The sequence below is a fragment of the Mya arenaria genome, chromosome 13, assembly GCF_026914265.1.
Source record: "Mya arenaria isolate MELC-2E11 chromosome 13, ASM2691426v1".
Classification (NCBI taxonomy): domain Eukaryota; kingdom Metazoa; phylum Mollusca; class Bivalvia; order Myida; family Myidae; genus Mya; species Mya arenaria.
Genome location: NC_069134.1, coordinates 4212242 through 4233888, shown reverse-complemented (window position 1 = coordinate 4233888; position 21647 = coordinate 4212242). Strand labels below are relative to the sequence as shown.

At 35.7% G+C, this 21647-nt stretch overlaps 1 protein-coding gene and 1 long non-coding RNA gene across 2 annotated transcripts in view; both read right to left on the bottom strand.

The window, feature by feature from the left end:
* Positions 1–21647, bottom strand: part of LOC128214126 (T-cell-specific guanine nucleotide triphosphate-binding protein 2-like) — a 222597-nt gene that overhangs the window by 116745 nt on the left and 84205 nt on the right. The gene's annotated exons all lie outside the window — the stretch shown is intronic.
* Positions 14116–16300, bottom strand: LOC128214130 (uncharacterized). The gene is made up of 4 exons (XR_008257872.1): positions 16174–16300; positions 15842–15956; positions 15146–15309; positions 14116–14402 (listed from the first exon to the last, which is right to left on the bottom strand). It is a non-coding gene; the product is annotated as an uncharacterized LOC128214130 (long non-coding RNA).

The window sequence follows — 21647 nt, the reverse complement described above, 5'->3', positions numbered from 1 at the left end:
CAAACTGGATGTGGCCGTTATATTGTGCAAAAACTGAAAGTTATTAAAGAACTTCCAAATGGGAATGTGCGAACAAACACTCGTAATTTACCTAGATTTAGTTTTCAATATCCTGACAATTTGTACGGCATCAGATATGGTTGTGAAGATAATGATGTCTATATTAGGCGGCCATTTACAGTTGACGAAGCCTTTTCCACTATAGAAGTCGTTTTAAGTTTGTTTACCCATTTGATTGGTCAGCGTTCTACCGAATTCAATACTTTAGGTATCAAACTGATAAAAACACATGGCAATGCTCCCATAGGTATTACTATGAAGAGTGCTGGTTCGACCAAGGTTATGATTATACTCAATTTAAGTGGCATTTCTTGTATTGACCATTTGATAGTTGTTTTCCTACATGAATTGAGTCATGTACTAGAAGGATTTAATGGAGAGTCTCACCGTTTAGAGTTTTACTCTCTGTTTATCGCACTGAAAACTCTTTTTTTACACCATATGCCTACAGAGTACAACACTGATATCATTCAAAAGTCTAAAGTTTCAACGTATGCCCCGTGTCCCGTTGGACCTTCTAATACACAACCCATCATTGACTTAACGGATGACAATTAAATACTTAATAACGGGACTAGTCACATTTTATGTGATTGTAACATGTATTCTGTTTTACCAGTTTGATACTTTTAAATATGTTTGCATTGAAACAAAAAGAAAAACTATGGGGTGTTTCAAACCTCAGACCTTTCAGGATCAGAGTTAATCACTCAAAAGTAAACGCGCGATAGACCACTGACCTTGGGATAATGCATTGTTCATAATTAATCAGAAAGCTAGTTTGTATTTACTAAAAGGGGGTAAACCATACTTGTTTGAATATTTGACTTTTTTTTCTTTCTTATGGCGTGTAGTCTCCCAAGATTAACAATTTCAAGTGATTATCTGAAATTTTGTTTGAAATACGTTTTATAAAACCATACAGTAGAAATGTAACAAAGACTTTTGTAAATGGTCGCCTAGATAACGTTTTATTGCTTCAAACATTTAACCAACATTATTACTTATGAATTTACATTATTCTTATCAATGTTTGTTTTTTTAAACTATCAAGTACATACTCATATTTATAACATACATCTTAGTGAATTTCCTTGAGAAAATGATTATTGAAAATTGTGTACAAGGTTTTGTTAATTTGTTTTCAAATTGGTATGTACAATAAATGTAGTTACCTCTGAAGTTGACTTCTTTGTGTGTGTTAATGACTGATCTCACTACAATGATAGGCGCGAAGGGTCAAGACTTTATATAAAGGAGCTCTTAATATAATTGCTGAATTCATGCGAACGTTTTTAAGTGATCATTGACAGTTCAAGTGTTTTTCTCTAGATCAAGTGTTTGATTAATGAAGACGGACCGTCCCCGTAAAGTACAAGCTTTGTGATTCTACAGCCGTTGCTGCTACTCAATCAAACTCACATGATTAACATGTCATCCGCTGTTTATTAAAAAAGCTGGACTGGCGAGACACCTACTTCACCTTTATTAATGTAAATAGATTAAATCTTAATTATACAAAACGCTAGGTCGAAACCAAATTTATTAGCGCCAAATATGAGGATGTTGTCAAGATCTCAATGATAATGCCATTATGCAAATTTGACTACGGAGGGCTATTTATAATTGATGATGTCATTATGCAAATTTGACTACGGAGGGGCCCCTATACTAGTTTTCCATTGTAGAACGAAATCATTCGTTAAACACATTTTATGTTAAAATACACATCACACGCTATTAAAAAGCAAGATTTCCCTCTATTCAAAATTCCAAAACATAAATAACAAGAGGAACCTGATGGCCCTAAATCGCTTACCTAGTAAACGTTTTAAACCTTTGTGTGTGTTTTATTAGAATGTATTACCTATATCAACCTCAAGTTTAATAACGAGTCAATGTTTGCCAATTAGTAACATAACTATTTAAAACCCATATATACAGAACATTAAATTACTTTCCTTTTGCCTAGCAACTCGAAACCGGTCATTGTTTTGACCATACTTACCAAGCTATCTTTAAATCCGACAATTGATTAGACACGCCTTAAAAACTGACTATTATGTGGACCAAACTACCCTAGCTTTCGTACACGTAAATACAGAGCATTTAAGTTTTGCCCTTCGATCTGGAAAACCGATAAAAATTTAATGTTCAGTTAGCTGACCATTAGAGCCTCGACAATCAATATGCCCATTAGTACAGACAACAAGTACAAAAGTTGCTGCAAGATGCAGCAATTGGATGTTAGCGCGGGCCAACTATTGGTTATGCAAGTCTATATGTAGGGTCAGAACGAAGTAAATGAAGTAAGGACTAACATTGATTGTAGATGTCAGTGAAATGAAGTTACTTAAAAGATGACAGAATTGGGCTGTTGTTTTGAAATGAAAATAAAACTTAACACAATAACAATTGTACAACTACAAAAAGGTACAATTGACTATCGAGCAGTGCAGACGTACATTTTGTGCTCTTGGAATAAAGTGGATTTATAGTTCGCAAAATAAACATATTGTGACTAAAATTATATGTGGATGTTCGTAAATCTCAGCTCCATCAAGTGGTATTAAATTGAAAGTTTAAATTCAGACTAATTAAAAGTTATACATAAAAAACTGGACAACAAAGGAACAACAAAGGAATAAATCTCCGTAGTGAACACTTTTTACGATAATTGGTGTTGACATTTACATTGCAGCCAGTCAGTGGTTACCGTTATTCGTACTGTGGAAGGGAGGTAATCCCTTGAGCGATAAACTAATAAAATGGGTAGTGTTTCCGACCCTGATGAAACAGATCCAAAGCGATTTGTTAACAATAGCTTGATTCAAATGAAAAAGGAACTAGACGAGCAAAAACGGTATATAGAGATTGATGATGACGAACACGACTATGATGATGTAGTAGAATTCTCACAGCCACCATTACCGCAGAGATTCTTTCAAGATCTCGATGAACTTTTATCGAATCTCACCCGGAACTCATTCGTACACAATCTCTTAAGCTATTGCAGAAGCGACATCACCAGGATAAACGCGTACCGGGAGAGGCTAGCTGAACGCGCCAGGGGATTCCCGGGGTGTCCAGAGACAAGACTTGTAAATCGACGTAACTCGTCGGCGGGCACAAAAGAACAAAAGTGTGCAGGCGACTGCTATGTGCTACAGGCATTCCTAAATGGAGAAAGATCGAAAGAAATCAATGACGTTTTCACATCAGCAACATCCTCCCAACAGGAAGCAGTAATAATTGACTGTGATGCCGACGATAACTTTAACAAACCGGATATTTACGCCATGCTAAGCAAAATTCAAGCCGATATCGCTGATATATCGAGGCAACAGTATACCGACTCTTCACTGTGTAAGGTAATGCAAACTGACATTGCTAACATGACAACAGCTTTTCGGAGATTTCAAGGTACCTTATAGTGTATTAGCGTCTCTACCGACTCAGGGGAACCCTATAAATAAATTGCAAGATGACGTCACAAAGCTTGAGTCTGCGGTAAGCATATTGAATAAGCGCCTCGTAGATTCTTACGTCCCAGTGGCATTCCCGGGGGCCTTTCAGGAAGAGCCAACATCTAATACATACTCTGAAGCCTCGACGTCACCCGCAAAAGCACAAAGCTTTGCTGCGGAGCCATGCGAACCTCAGGAAAATCAAATGACGTCACCTAAAGCCGCGTCGGGACGTACATTAGTATCACGGTCAGAAGTACGCGTACGCTCACCAATTCGGCCTTACAATTCTAACAAATTGAAAGGAACCCAGGAACCGGAACTACGGGAGCACGAATCGACTCAAAAAAAGCCGAAACAACGGGCCACACCTACTCACGAGCAGGCACCTCAGCCACAGGCGACCGCATATCGGAATACCAATAACTCCAGCGAGAACGCGCTGGCGTCAGCAACCGAAAACGAATCAAGCCAAAACCGCTTTATAGCAGTTCGGCGCCGACAGACATCATCCTACTTTATTGGCAACATAGACTCTATTGTCGTTGAGCAAGACATTTATGGCCACTTTAAAGACAACCGGGTGCGCCTGAAGCGAGTAACAATATTTCACGGTAGATACGGCTCTTCAGCTAAAATTAACATTTACCCCGAGGACGAGGAAACCGTTGAGAATGACGCATTCTGGCCGCTAAACGTCACCTGGCGGAAATGGGTCGGGAAGAATGAATGGGAACAGGAAAAGCATCAATCACGCAAAAAACGTTTGGACCACTATAGACGCCCAACAGGTAATCGTTACCGGTTCTGTTTCCATGACGAGGACAATGACAGCGAACGGGAGCCAGAGAGTGACCAAAGAGATAGGGATACATCGAGAGACTGCATGTGGCACTACAACAAGGAGGACTATGACGTAGTTGACGAATGGGACCCAACTAGGGACTAGCGTGTTAAACTGATTTGTACTAGTACTAACATATTATAACAAAATGAATACCATTCGATATACCTTAGCCATAATGACACTGAATATACTTGTTTGGAATGTTCGAGGTATCATGTCCTCGGCCTATTCACTGTCTTCCTTTCTTGAAGATAAGAAAATTGACCTCGCATTTATCACCGAACATAAGTTATTGCCACACAATGTAATTTTTTTAAACTCCATAAATGCCAATTTTTCGGCATTCTATACGATAGACGAATCTCTAGATCACTTTGGAATCTTAAAATGTGGTAGAGGCGGCACTGCCATCATGTTAAGAAGCGATTTAACTTATCATGTTGATAAAATCAATAATATCGAAAACGATAGAGTTACTGGCATCGAACATAGGACAGACACAAACATTCCGACATATCTATTCTGTGTTTACATGCCGTCAGATAGCGATATTGATGATTATAGAGACGTCCTCAGCGACGTCCAGTCCCTGGTTGCACTTTATTCAAAGATGGGATCAGTCATCCTAGCAGGAGATTTCAACGCACAACTCTCAAGTAACCTTGCCCCAGGTCAAAAGCCTTCCACCAAGTCTAAACTGCTAACAGAGTTCTTGGCTACAAATAGTCTTACATCCCTGCAGTTAGATATAGGCCACTCAGCCGACTACACATTCATACCGACAAAAGTTTCTATTGATCACGTATTCGTAGAACAATCAAACACGGCTCCCTTCCATTCGTTTTCAATTGGAAATGAAAACGAGGTTTTTACATCTGACCACCTCCCTATTCTTTTCAATTTCGAAATGCGCCCAAACAGTGGCGTGTCCCCTAAGCGCCAAAGAAGTGCATTGCTTGGAACAAGTGCACATCCGGTAACATCATAGAATACCAGAATGCTATCTACTCACAGGTATCCCTACTTATTGATGAGCCCACACAAACCGAGGCAGACAAGCAATCACCCGATTTTATTAACACCATGCTCTGCAACATATTACACGATGCCTCGACAAAACTCCCTACTAGCAAATTCAATAAAAGGGCAAAACCATATTGGTCAAACGCTGTCAAAAGCGCACACACTGAATCCCGTGTTTTACGACGTCGTTGGATTAACGACGGTAAGCCCCGCGGGGAACAGTCGCCATTATACACACATTAGACGAGCTTAACAAAACGGCAGAGTTGGACTACAAGCTGTTCTGGAAACTCCTTCGGTCAAAAAATCCCCAAAAGTCAAACGTCTGCTCAGAGATTATCTATAGCGAAACCTCATTCACTAACGAAAAGGTTTCAGAAGGATTTATGCACCACTTCTCTAACGTCTTTAGCTGTTCAAATAGTCAAGATACCCTCGCTTACCGTGACGAGGCCGAACTAAATAGCTTTCTGAACGTAAATAGTGAAAATCGAGACCTTTCCCACTTTATCACACTTCCCTTCACACCGGAAGAAATACAAAAGGTCACACAGGCACTCGCCAAACACAAAAGCCCTGGTCACGATGGTATACTGAACGAGCATGTATTAATAGGTGGGCCAGCAATAACTAGAGCGCTCACATTCTTATTCAATGCTGTAATCAAGCACGAGTCAACTCCAAGCGCATGGAAAACAAGCGTATTGGTTCCAATTTACAAAGGCAAAGGTAAAGATAAGCGAGATCCATCAAGCTATAGACCAATATCTCTTATACCTTGTTTTTGTAAAATCTTTGAAAAGCTCTTGGCCAACAGAATATACGCCAACCCTTTACTACACAAGTCACTATTTCCTAGTCCCCAACAAAACGGGTTTCTAAAGGGTCTCAGCTGCTTGACAGCCGCATTTAACCTCCAGGAAATGATTTACCACGCTGTTGACAATGGTAGTCACGCGTACTTAGCATGCCTAGATCAAAAGGCTGCCTTCGATACTGTCCGACACCAAGCACTCTTACTTAAACTAGGTAGACTTGGTATCAAAGGTAAACCCCTACGGATTATCCAATCCTCATATAAATCCCTCCGATGTATTATCCGCGTCGGTCAAGGCTAACGTCAGACGCCTTCGACGTCGTACGTGGCGTCAGACAAGGTGGGGTACTTTCCACTTTCTACTACCTGGTGTATATAGACGCGTTATTACGACATCTCTCCAGTTGCCGTCATGGGGCACAACTTCTGTCTGTGAATTCCGGAAGTCCCGCATTTGCAGACGACATATCACTCGTCGCTTTCTGTCCCTACGACCTCCAGTGTATGGTCGATATAGTCTACTCGTATTGCCAACGTTGGAACATAGAAATGAATGTCAACAAATCTGATGTAATAGTATTTTCACCACGCCGCAGCGTCCCCCAAATCCTTATCATGTACGGTGAGCGTATCATCCAACAAGTCACATCCACTACTCATCTAGGTATACTGCAGGATTCAAACTTAAAACTGCACGGACGCATAACACAACGCATTCAAAAAGCGAAAAATGCCCTATTCTCTATGGTCGGGCAGGGTGTCCATCCGTTCGGAGTAGGCCCTCTCGTTTCATGCAGCTTATACCAAAAGATTATTGTCCCGATAACACTTTACGGCTCTGAACTATGGAACAACATGACCGTAAATGACACAAAAACAGTCGATCGATTTCAACACCTTGTGGCAAAGAAAGTGCAAGGTTTTCCCTCCCAAGTTAGATCTGATTTGTCGGAATCCATGCTCGGACTTAACCGCCTCTGTGGCCAGATCGATAAACGTAAACTGATGTTTTTGTATAAAATTTTAAATTTGCCTCAACATTGTATAACGAAAGAGATTTTCATCAGGAAATATTGTATGTATTTGGAAGACAATTACTCTGTTAAACTTGGTTTTATCCCGGACATATGCAGAATACTCACAAAGTACAATTTGCAATTTTTACTTAATGAGTACCTTACCGTGTCATTTCAATTACCACTCAAAACAACATGGAAAAGGATTGTTAATAACTCAGTCAAATTACTAGAAGTCAACTGCTGGGAAAATCGCACCGCAAATGACTGTGAGTTTATATTGTTTCGAATCCTCCACCCTGTAGTCTCGCCTTCTATAATATACTCTGTTTCAAGAAAAAGTGTATTCAGGGAGACTCTTAGATTAATAGCAAAACTATGGTGCAGATCAGCTGTGCTTGCGACAAGAACCTGCATTAAATGTGACAGGATATACCAGGAAGAACTGACACATGTTCTGTGTGAATGTAAAGCTACACTATTCGAAAAAGCAAACTTTACAAACCAACTAAAAGAAGCTTTCAACCACGACTTTTGTGACACTCTTTCTTCTCTTGACAGCCTTACCTGGTGCTTAAAGGTTTTAGGGGCCCCAATCGAGCCACTACTGGAAATCGATCAACACGTCGTATTTTTGAAATTATGTTTTAAATTTATTACACGCTGTTTAAACAGATACTTTTACTAACCTTTCGTTAGTAAAATCCAAGCTCTACAATGTGCTGTTTCGTCTAGGCGGGAGTCAACATAGTGACATTTTTCATATAAAACTGCTAGGCAATTTATGGATTACTCTTATCAATTAATCTATGCTCATGTTATCCTTCTAACGTAAACAAAATTATGTATGCTATAACTCGCTGCTGCAAATCTCTTGTATTTCGTTTTGACAAGATTTTTGCATCCAAGCGGCGAATCACATACAACTATACTATCATGGAAGTCAAATAGACTAATTTTATTTGCATGTAGAATATAAGCTTTCTATTTATACTTAGATATGAAGCTATATCCTGCAATGTTTGTATAAATATTTTGACACCAATACGCAATAATTTAGAACTGTACTATTATTATACATATATTATATACGTTCTATGTCTATAAATGTTTGTATATACCATGAATATCTCCAGCCATGGGGGAAATAAAGATGTTGAGTTGAGTTGAGTTGAGCTGCTACTCAATCAAACTCACATGATTAACATGTCATCCGCTGTTTATTAAAAAAGCTGGACTGGCGAGACACCTACTTCACCTTTATTAATGTAAATAGATTAAATCTTAATTATACAAAACGCTAGGTCGAAACCAAATTTATTAGCGCCAAATATGAGGATGTTGTCAAGATCTCAATGATAATGCCATTATGCAAATTTGACTACGGAGGGCTATTTATAATTGATGATGTCATTATGCAAATTTGACTACGGAGGGGCCCCTATACTAGTTTTCCATTGTAGAACGAAATCATTCGTTTAACACATTTTATGTTAAAATACACATCACACGCTATTAAAAAGCAAGATTTCCCTCTATTCAAAATTCCGAAACATAAATAACAAGAGGAACCTGATGGCCCTAAATCGCTTACCTAGTAAACGTTTTAAACCTTTGTGTGTGTTTTATTAGAATGTATTACCTATATCAACCTCAAGTTTAATAACGAGTCAATGTTTGCCAATTAGTAACATAACTATTTAAAACCCATATATACAGAACATTGAATTACTTTCCTTTTGCCTAGCAACTCGAAACCGGTCATTGTTTTGACCATACTAACCAAGCTATCTTTAAATCCGACAATTGATTAGACACGCCTTAAAAACTGACTATTATGTGGACCAAACTACCCTAGCTTTCTTTTAAACACGTAAATACAGAGCATTTAAGTTTTGCCCTTCGATCTGGAAAACCGATAAAAATTTAATGTTCAGTTAGCTGACCATTAGAGCCTCGACAATCAATATGCCCATTAGTACAGACAACAAGTACAAAAGTTGCTGCAAGATGCAGCAATTGGATGTTAGCGCGGGCCAACTATTGGTTATGCAAGTCTATATGTAGGGTCAGAACGAAGTAAATGAAGTAAGGACTAACATTGATTGTAGATGTCAGTGAAATGAAGTTACTTAAAAGATGACAGAATTGGGCTGTTGTTTTGAAATGAAAATAAAACTTAACACAATAACAATTGTACAACTGATGGTATATCTATGACAGAAACCATAATTGTATCAAATAACTTTATTCATGAACTGTATCAATATACACACATTTATAAAAGACAACATGGCCACAGTGGTGGTTTTCTTTTGGAGTGGCTGATATGATAGCTAAAATGTTAAATATGCCAACATGATTTGGTAAATTCTGGGCAAAGTTCGAAACGTTGAGAATTTGTACTTTGATGAAATGTTGACTTTAAACAGGAGTAGCACCAAACGTTAATCCAAAAAACTAATTAAGGACATATGCTTAAAACAATGTTTACTTTTGGCTAATAATCCGCGAAACAAGTTGACCGTTATAATTAAGTGTTACAAAGCCATTGTTTCTAACTGAAAAACACATAAAACTGTTTGCTTATGTAACAGATTTTAACACAATTAAAAAAAATACATTTAACATAAACTGAAAGAAGTTGGTTATACATGAGCTGAAAGAAAGAAGTCTGATCATCATTATTAATGTCATTTTCCTTGTTCTGTGGCGTAGATGATTTATAGGCACGCAGGATGTTTTTAACCAAAGAAAGAAGTTTAGCATATACTGACACTTACAGGCAATAAACATTATGTAATCATCATGCATTATGCACTTTTAAGGCATAAGATATAAGAATGATGAGCAGAATGTGATGCAGGTTGATAGTGGTATGACTAGGAAGTTGATCACTTAATGTGTATGGAAATATGATGACACAAAAGATTTATGAAGAAAGTGCTGAAAATTATAGGTTACAATGAAATGAAGTGAGGAATATGTTCTAATACATGAAAAGTGAAGCATTTGTACAAAGTTTGGTGGAAATGTGTTAATGTTATTTTGCCTGTAAAACTTTTCAATTCTTTAAAATATGACATTGAAATATAAGAATAAATACTGCATTGAGTATTACTGAAATGTGAAAATATATACAAATAAGAAAGAACATGAGCAATATGACATTTGATATACATTTTGTATTCAACAAAGAGTAATAAGCATGATAACAAAATATACAGAGTTAGTATGTATGCTGGGAATGGTAGAGTTGTACTGAAATGTAATAAACAATAGAAATAATATTTGTTAAAATTTGGTGTAAGTGCGACATATACAGACAAATTAATACAATACTAAAATACATGCTGGTACTATTTCATAAGCAATGAAATAGAACAGGTATGAAAGAAAAGAATATAAATGAAAATGCATGAAAACCTAGTAATATGTACCCAGTATGCAAATGCACAGTATTTGAATGAAACTATTAATAGGGTGATAAATATGTTTTTCATGGGGGGGGGGGGGCTTAAAAAGACTCAGTTTCAGTTGTTATGTTGGAATAAATTGGGTTGAAAATAGGTATATTTGTTAAATGATTTACTAACTTAAAAGTTGAAAGTTGTCAAACGCAAAACTATAAATGATATGCCTGGAGTTTTATATTATCAGTATAAGCATTGCTGATATGGTTGATAGCCAAAAGGCCATTATTTTTTAAAGTTTGAAAAGTCATAAATCACGAAAATGAAAAACAACAACACACAATAGAATGGTTAAGGGTAATGCAAAAAAAGCAGGGTAAGTTGAGAAGTTGAAACAGGCATACTTTTTTAAGCATTATGAATTCTAATGTTTGTAAATGGAGAGTCAGTGCCTATAAAAGAGACATTGAATGATATATTCATCAGAGTTAAAGCTGCACTCTCACAGATTGAATGTTTGACAACTTTTTCATTTTTTGACTAAGAACGAGCCATATTTTGCGAAAATCCATTGAAACCAGTTATATAAGACAGCTGATAAAAAAAGAATGCAGATTTTTATACGCAAGTTCAAAAATTGATGTTTTATGCAATTTTCTTAAACTGGTAGTAACAGCTTTAGCCATAAGACATTAATTTTCAAATGGAAATATGAAAATCTGTGATTTGATCTTTTGTCAGTAATCTTAAATCATTTGTTTGCGGATATTAACACAAAATTTGCGCTTTCCAAGACAAGTATTTCTTGTAAATTAACATTTTGTAACTGTTTAATTGAGATGTTGAAAAACAGAACATTGTTAAATATATGTACATATATATGAGAAATAAATTTAAACATTAATGGGAATTAAACTTAGCAAAAGCATAGTGATATCTACAGGGCATTATGCAAACATCAGTGTTCAGATAGACAAAACCTTGAATGAGAATTCTTATAATACTGTCAAATGTCTCTGATTTTAGGAACATGTTTTGTAAATAATTATTGAAATTGCAGAACATTTAAGAAAACAATAGGAAGATAAGTAATCATTATGATGAGGTTATTAAATAATGTTACGATTCTGTAAAGTCATATATGGTGACTGTAAGATATTGGCACAACTGTCACTTAACATATTGACAGAATGGTAAAACAGAACAATGGAAAAAATGTAAGTACACTATTTTATAAATATCAAATTTCAAATCCCCCGCCACGGAGTGGGGAGGGGATTACAGAAACACTTCATCAGTCTGTCTGTCCGTCTGGCTGTAACATTTCGTGTCCGTGCTATAACTTACTTATGCATTGATGGATTACCATATTGCTTGGTACAAATGTTATCCTCATTGAGACGATGAGCAGTGACATTGACCAGGGTCCATAACTCAAAGATCAAAGTCACACGAGATATTTAAATGTCAGAGTACACATACTCGTGTCCGCGCTATAAACTCTTCCTACATATATCAAGTTTGGTCACAGTATGTCAGCCTTTACTGAAACAGTAATCTATTTTTAGTAACAGTGACAACGACGCTAGGGGGCCAAAAAGCATCCATTAAAGCTCTGCATGAACTTGTCCTATATACCAAGTTTGGTCACACTATGTCAATCCTTACTTGAGTTATTCAGTACTTACCATATTTCTATTTTGACCTTGACCTAGACCATAACTCTCGGGGCCAAAAACACAATCTCAGGAAAGGTCTCTATAAACTCCTCCTATATACCAAATTTGGTACCAATTAGAAGACCCTTACTTAAGTTATTCAAAACCAACCCTTTTTCTATTTATAGTAACCTTGACCTTGATCATAGGGGCCTCAAACGCATTCCCATAAAAGGTCTCCATAAACTCTTTGCATATACCAAGTTTGGTCTCTGTATGTCAAACCTAACTAAAATTATTCGATACATAAGGTGACTTTGACGCTGCTCTAACACCAGCCCACCCGAACAATGACACAGGTCATTCAAATATCTTGTTTTCCCTTTATGAAAATGTGGTTAGGAATATAAAAATGTGCCTTTCTGAAGATATTAAAAGAAGAGTTAAAAAGAAAAAAAAAACATTCAAGTGCAATAATTTGTATTTAGGGTTAACATGAAGTTATGTTCCTTAGTGTAAGATGGTCGTCAATAATTCTGCGAAGTATTAAGTGCATTAAATGAAGGTATAGAAGTTTTTTTTATTAAAATCCCAATTTGCCCTAAAACTTTAACTTGCCCTAAAACTTTAACCTAAGTCAATCAGGGGCCATAACTTGTATTACGGATAATGTGAATGAAGGGTATAGAAGTTATCAATCAATATATCAACCTGCCCTAAAATTTTAACCTAAGTTCCATAGTCAATCAGGGGCCATTATGTGAATAAAATATGATATGGAGTTATCTTACCTAATTATGTGATGGCTCTGAACATCTGTGTAAAGTATTACGGTAAGTGAATTGAATGAAGGGTATTGGACTTATTAGTGAAAATCCCAACTTGTTCCTTTAACCTGCCCTAAACCTTTAAACTAAGTCAATCAGGGGCTATAACTTGTATTGAGGATAATACAGAGTTATGTAACCTCATTGTGTGATGGTCCTGAACAAATGGGTCAAGTATTAAGTTAAATGAACGAATGGTAGAGAAGTTATCAATAAACTTTAACCTAAGTTTGATAGTCAATCAGGGGCCATAACTTGTATAAAGGAGTTATCTATTCCCATTATATGATGGCCCTGAACAACTGTGTGAGGTATTAAGTCAATTGAATGAAGGGTATTGGACTTATAAGTGAAAATCCCAACTTGCCCTAAAACTTGAACCAGACACCGACACCAGAGCCAATAGTATAGCCCACCTTATTCTTAAAATAGTCGAGCTAAAAAAACACAAATGTGATAATATATTTATAACATGTGTTTTCTCTTCAAAAACAGTGAAACAAGGTTATGACATCACCACAAAATATATGTATCACTTTATCGAAAATACTTAAGGCTTGCTATTTCATCGATGTTATGAATCAAGACTCATTTTCCTTTTTTTTAGCCAAAATAGCCTTGACATTGATCTTACCTACACTACACACAATATGTATAACTTTAAAGAATACTTTTTTATTATGTTCAAATATTCAAGAATATTTTAGGTTACTGATCATACAACTTGTATTTCTATATTCTTGACCAGTGGTTGTGTACAATTTTGATCAAATTCAACATACCTTTTTATTATGTTTAAATATTCAAGAATATTTTAGGTTACTGATCATACAACTTGTATTTCTATATTCTTGACCAGTGGTTGTGTACAATTTCGATCAGATTCAACATACCGGTCAGGTTGCGAGAAAAACAAATTGCCTTGTGTGTAGTGTCAGCTAAAGCATTGAGGCAGGTTGTTTTGTTAAGAATCAATTGGTCCTTTCACACTTGCAATGACAAGTTTTTCATTTTCAAACTTTCCTCTAGCGTTTATAGGGAAGAGCACTGTGGGGTAGAAGTGAAGTGCAGGATCATCACCGATTGTTTTCAGTTCAGGTATTGTGATGAGGAGTAACTCAACTGTTGAAGATCAAGTTGGAACAGTTTCCGCATTTCATACCTACTGCTGCGTTTGATAACAACCTCAGCTGTGCAAAAGTAGGCCACTTGTGTAAGGGACTGGCTCTAACATAGAGGAAATTTGTCAAGGTCCATTTACTTTTTGCCACACTCTAAAAAGATATGAAAGGAGTTTGTTATGATATCATGATAAGTGAATGTAGCACTGAAGACCTGATAACATGAAACATGAGAAATGAAATAACTCTAAACATTAAACTGAGGTGAATTTGTTAGGTTTCAAGGTTGATTTCATAAGCTTTATTCGAAATGTGAATTGACAGGTAATTGGCAATTTGATGTCAATTCTGAATCAGGTTATACAAATCAAACATTGATGCATGAATTGCAGAATAATAATTAAGATTAAGTATTTATATACAAGTAATGATTTCATTCCTTTATTCAGCTATTGAGTTAAGCAATTTTGTTAGAAAAAAGTAAAAAAATGTTATTAATTTTAAGGAAGGCTTGTTTTTAGGTCATGTATTTTTGTGCGAAATAAAAATCAAAATGATGTCTAAAAAAAGATTATATTGTGAAATAATGTAAGCTTGTAGAGTTAATTTTTTTTTAAACATTATATGAAATTGTGAATAATTGTAAATACATTCAATTATTTATTGAAATGCATTGAAACATCCATATGTTTTTGTTTTATTAAAGGTTGAATGTTAATACCAAAAGCAATGCTATTTAAAGTTGCAGTTAAAAACTTAGCAAAATATTTGCCTAGCTTTAGTTGTGTTACATAGCAACACAAAATGCAGAAGGTTTGGGATTTCATTTTTAATATGAATGCTGGCTATTGTTCTGAAACCATAAAGTTAACAGGAAACTAAGAAAGAGAACAAACCTGGTTTTGGGCAGCGGGGCAGCACTGATATTTGTGGGCTGAAGAATACTCATTTCTTGGAACTCCTCAGTCCTGGCCCATTATTGTTGGTGGCCATTTTTTGCAGTTTTCATCTTGAAGATGAAGCCCTCTCTGTTCAATATTTACAACTCTTGTGGTAGAAACTGGAATGTAGGATGATAAATATAAATATACATTTTATTGAGACAGAATCCCGTAAAACATGTTTATTATTTTAAACTAATGCACCAGTCAATTGTAACCACGACCCCCAAGGTCTGGGGGTATACCGGGGATAGCCGGGGAAATGGACCATGTTTTTAACTTTCAGGTGGCCCTGCATTACCGGGTGAATGGGATGGTTGTGTCTCGCTTAAATTATAGCGGGGAATGGGCCTTACCTAGGGCCCCTGGGGTGCAGGGCATTTGGCGAGATTAAACCATCTGTTCATCCCCGCAGGACGTGATTTTAGCCAAGATTGGCTGGACCTATGGTCAGGGTCCTCGCTATTCCCCTGACCGGGGGGCGTGGTTTTAATTGACTGATGCATTTGTCTAAAATAATAACTGGTGCATAATGAAAACGATGCAAAAATGTAATGACTACGAACAAATCACCTTAAACTCGTTACATACAGACTGACATGCAAACTTTGCGTATGCATTACAAAGAAGGGCTTGAAATATCATCCCTACCATTGTGACTCATTCAGTTAGACGCGTTAATGTCCAAATCGAACGTTTTTGTTGCGGTATTTCACTTCGATTCAGCCTCTCGCAATTTTGACCTTGACCGCACATTCGCCTAAATCTGAAATGCAAGAAGCGTTTTCATTGGACGGCTATCATTCCTGGTTTTAATGACGCAATTTGGAAAAGCCTTCAATGTTGTCCAAAATGAAAGTAGGAATACCGCAAAAAAACCGTGCTACTGTTTAAATCGAAAGACACGAAACCTGCTTTTAAAATGATAAATATAAAATAACAATAGTTTTTCAGTTCACTACGTAAAAAGAAAATGAAAATACCTTTCCCCAACCGCCAGCGTGTTGACCTCGATATCCCTAATCTACTGGACGCTTGCATCTGACCCGTACACGTCATGTAATCAGATAATAGACTGGTTCACCGATTTGCTAAGATTATACATTCTGCGCATTCGTGGTTTATTCTTTTAGGTAAACATATTTAAACTAAAAAGAGAAGTTTTCTCAACAACTGTGCATTTATGATATGTTTTCTCTAAAAGAGTTATTTAAAAAAATCTCTGGTTTTAATTTGCCTTATATTTTCAAAGCTTCACATATTAGAAGATTACCAATCTTCTATTGCAAAATCGAACAGGAACCAGTCTAATGGCGAACTGCTTCGGAATTATCCGAGAGCGGACGGTAAGAAACGGCGCATGCGCGATCAAAACGATGAAAACGCCGCATGCGCAAGCCCATTGCACCAGGGACACTTCTAAAACAATCACGATGCGCCCGCGCAATAAAATGATTGACATTTGATCTGACACGCTGATGAGTGTTTGGACCATTCTGGTATTATTTACCTTTACCTTTAAAATCCTTAGTATCAAAGTGCCTTAATGGTCGATGTTGTTCCATGCTGGCCTTGAATATCTTTAAACCGATTTATACACAATAGACGTATTGACATTTTCTGACACGCAGTAAATATCTTATAAATCAAGCTATCCTATAAACTTACCAATATAAGTAAAAATATGCATAAAAGTATTGACATTTGGTCTGAATACCAAACACCAAAATTCTTTTCTTTTCGGTTTTAATTTTCAACGAAGGACTAGAATTTCATCAACATTGTGTTTTTTTTTTCAGTTTGAAAGATCTATAGCCTGCATTTAAAAGAAGGTATTTGAAACAAGTGATTGTTGATTTCTTTTATCATTTTATGTAACACTTGAATAGATCTCATGGAGGGTGTTATATATTACATTAATGCCCCCACCTAGATTTCCACACTTTAAACAATAAATACTATCTTTCTTTATGAAAAGCCAATGCTAAGCCTGAATGAGTCTGTTGAACAATTGACATAAAAACTGAGCAAATATGACTATTTCAATGTGTTTGTTTAGGGAACAGGCACTCATGTCTAAATGCTTTATTTATGGCGATGGTCTTTAAGTAGTATCAATTTTAAGACATGCAATCTAGAAGCATGTTAACTCATAAATAATGAAATTGTAGACAGTATTCAAACAAAAGATGTTGATGATTTATTTGAATGATATTTGAATGATATGCATGCAAAGTCCTTCAAAATGGCTGATTACTTGGTCGCAATACTGGACAACGGTCGACGTCCGAGAGTGGTTATATTGGTGTAATATACATGATAAATATTCAGACCTATAAACCAATTTATATGTCTGTAATAAATATAATTCAATAATTTTGAATTGTTTATTTAGTTATTTAATACCATGCATCTATTGTTTTCTTTCAAATAAAATAATATATAGAATGACCCCGCTTATGTAAAAAACAATATATGATATTCAATTAATCATCCTATAATGCTATAGGTAATGATTGATGAAAAATGCATACATTTGATATATGTTTGGACAATATGAATGAATGCACCCATGTCCGTTCTGCTGTTTTGAAGATGTAGCACACACCAATTATTTTTACGGACATACATATGGAAGGACGCACGGACATGCCGAATCCATATACACCCTAACAACTTCAGTGTACAGAGGTATAACCAACGGTATTTCGATGGTATAAATTCCGTTTAAAGTGGACTAAATACGTTACCATAACAAATCGTGATGTCAAACTTAAGTTGATACGGTCGGGTTTCGAACCATTTCGATTGTAACTTCTTTTAAGGAATTAAAGTCTAATTATAATATTTTGATGATATGAAGTAAAAGGAAATCAAATAACTTTATTTAAATGGCAAATATTTCAAAGGAAATAGGCTCCCAACCTTGAGGAGACATCCTCGGTTATATTACGCCATACTAAAGTTACCAACTACAGTTTCTAATTTTTTTAGTCCACAAATACATTTAATTTGTTATAGTCATCCTGTTATCCAACCATTGTTTGTGATGATATATTAAGTATGATAAAGAATCAAGTACGTTATTGCTAATTATTGCATAAAATGTGTGTTTTGGGTCCGTTATCGTGGTGTGTAAAAACGCAAAAACCCGGGCGTTATCGGTAGAAAACGTGCATTATTCAGTAAATTCACGTGCCATTAATGACCGGCTTTTTGTTTTACATAAGCGCTTTCAGGGCTGGCATCATAACAATGGCAGCTGAGTGACCTGGTTTCTGACCGAAAGTGGGTCAACGATTCCAACTTTAGCACACAAAAAAAATTCAGCATATAGCTGTATACAAATATCAACAAATTAAATAAACCGCAAGTGTCTTTTCCTGGCAAGCTGACGTGTGTTTACTACATAGTACTTTCTGCAGTTGTTTTCCCTTAAAAGCACTGAATTAAGTCTAAAACGTTCAACTCCGCCGAACCTTAGTTATTTCTGTCGATTTTATTCAGAACATACGACTTATATGGACATGATTCCATAACGTCGTATGCAATGAACAAAGAAATATCAAATATTTTTTTCTCTGATGCTGAAGATGCAGTACATTTTATCAAGAACATGTTTACAAAATTTTCAGGCTTAAAATAGTTGTCAAAACAAATAATGGTTAAAGTAGGACTATATCGGTAATTAATTGATTACCCAATACTTCTTGTTTGTAAATAATCCCAGTATTCAAGTCAATTTTCAAACAAAAAAACTTTTTAAACGAATGGACACTGCAAAAAATGGCGTCGAAACAAAATGCAACTGTGGAGTTATGTTGCGGCCCGAATCGAGCTTAATGTAAAAAAAAATCAATGACATCACTCATGACGTCACACAAGCACCTGTTATGGAGGTTATTTTGAACTAATTGTTTTTGCATTTTCGAGGCATTAACAGCTTTTTTAAACACAAGCGATTCTCATGGTGTGTTTTTTATGCAATAAAAGCGATAATACACCTTTTTTCGGTAGTTACCATTTGCAAGGGCTCTTAAAATGCTACGCACTTGGGCTGTAAACCATTTTGCGGACCTTTGCAGATGATAACGACCTCAAAAAGGTGTATTTACCCTATATTAATGTCACTTTTTAAACGACCGTATTATGTACGTGAATGTGTTTTATTGTGTTTATAGTGTGCTTCAACCTTAATAAGCATCAATCAGTCAATCAAATACATAAGATTTCTTCGGTTCAAACTTAACTTTCTTAACTTTATGACGATGGGTATGTGAGGTAGATGTTGTGTTCCATGTTTGAGAGCTTACTTTGCAAGATTATCGAGCGTATATTAAATTACAGTTGTAACTTATTTACACGATACTTCATGCCCAGAAGGGTTACTATTCTGATATGAACACTAATGCATTAGCTTAGACACTCTCAAAAACAAAATAATCTCTTATAAAGAAGTTATTATATAACGTGTAATATGCGCTCGTTGTACATTTCTTTTCATACCTCACTTAATGGGTGCAAACACTTTTACATATAAAAGTTATATTATTATAGGTTCAAACGTTCACACACCTGCATCAATACTTGAAGCTTCTGATGCGTTCAATCCTATAAAGGAATAAATAGCACCACAATTTCGCTTTGCAATTTCGGATGTGTATCGATGTAAAGAGCTTTTATTCTATATTAAAATTAAATTGATAAAGTAATGAATTGAGAACAATGTACAGTTTATGTTATCTGCTTTTTCCAATACCATTGTGGTGTATGTTACCTGTGTTTCATCATGCCCTTCTTCGCCAATCTAATCGACTATATATATAAATACATATGTCATCTACGTTTTGTATCGAAAGACATTTATTTATTATTACAAACTACTACTTGAACATACTAAATAATACTGACATCATAGCTTGATCCAATATATAGCACTACAACTTGTAGTCTAAACAAATATCTTTAAAACAAATACAACCTGCATTCTCGAGGCAATTTAAAGTAGTTAAATGTAACCATCTCAATAGCGACTAATATAAAACAGAGTCGTCGACTAAAGAAGAAACAATGATTTCTTTGGTCACAATATATATGCAAAAAAAGCTACAGAAACATGCTCAGTAGCAAAAAGTTTCAACATAAACCCGGTTTAGTGGCAATGGGCAAACACCAAAGACATAGAACACAAATTCACAAACAAAAAACATAGAACTACACACAAATCTACAAACAGCATAGTGCATAAATACTATGTATATATATATATAAATAATTGGTATGTTTATCAAGAATTGCTAGGTACCGCCTTGGAACGGTCAGTAAAATGTAAATTTACTGAGCTTTTAAACCAGTTTATGTGCACAAACCTCACGCTTATCCCAACAATTATTAACAAAGATAAAACGCAATAGATAAATCTTATCAAAGTATGCATTAACTTGAGGAAACTTATCAATAAAACAAATAATATTAAAAAAACAAAAAGGTAAACCCCAAGTACTTCAATGATTAGAGATCCCAACTCTATCTGCAGACGGAGGGAAACAATTCAGAGCACCTAATGCAAATACTTTTCAAAGATACGATGCAGTCTTCGTTAGAAACCAAAAACATCACACACAGTCTCCCTTATAAAATAAAAGGTTTAAAACTGTGTGATCATAGAGTTTCATAATAAAAAGCATCATTGTACTAAAACTAGGAAAAAATAAAGAAAAACATTATTAAAAATAAAAGCGACTAGTATATGCTATTCTCTTCTTCCAAATGATTTGAAAATGTACAATATTTGAAGGAATTTAACAATCGTAACAACTCGGCCATCCCCGAAAGCTTCGATATAGACCTCGTAAATAGTAGTAAGGATATACGAAAGTGCGATGCGGCTGCCGGCGATTAACACCGTTTTCAATCCGCGTAAAGAAGGCCCATTGTAACAACAAGGAAATGGATTGTGTTAAATTAAATGTGCTTGTTTAAGAGAAAATATTTATTGTAACCTCAAAGAATGTTCGTTTTATGAATATTTAGATGTTTCCATATAGTTGAAGCACTCTATTTCCTCTAGAAAAATCGTGAGCACACAGAAAATGTACTTGACAGTCATTGAAATGATCATACGGTTCATGGCATGCATGAATTATTACATCGGATTAAATGCATGCATGGACTAAATGTCAACATTTTCTCAACAGTTATAGGAATACCCTATGAAATGTAAGTTTTAAGTCATACTTTGCCGTGTTATTTTTCACACCATGCCTTGCCATTAAAACAACATTACTATTCTGTAAAATCATGCATTGATTGCATTGTGCAGAGTTTTGTGGGTTGTGGAAGGATGGGTGTGAGCTTGGCACCCAGTCAGCTTTACCAGCTGAAATCTATGCATGCCTTTACTTCAGCATTATTGGGTTTGGGCTGCAGATTTTTTTGTGTAAACAGTTCTGTGGGG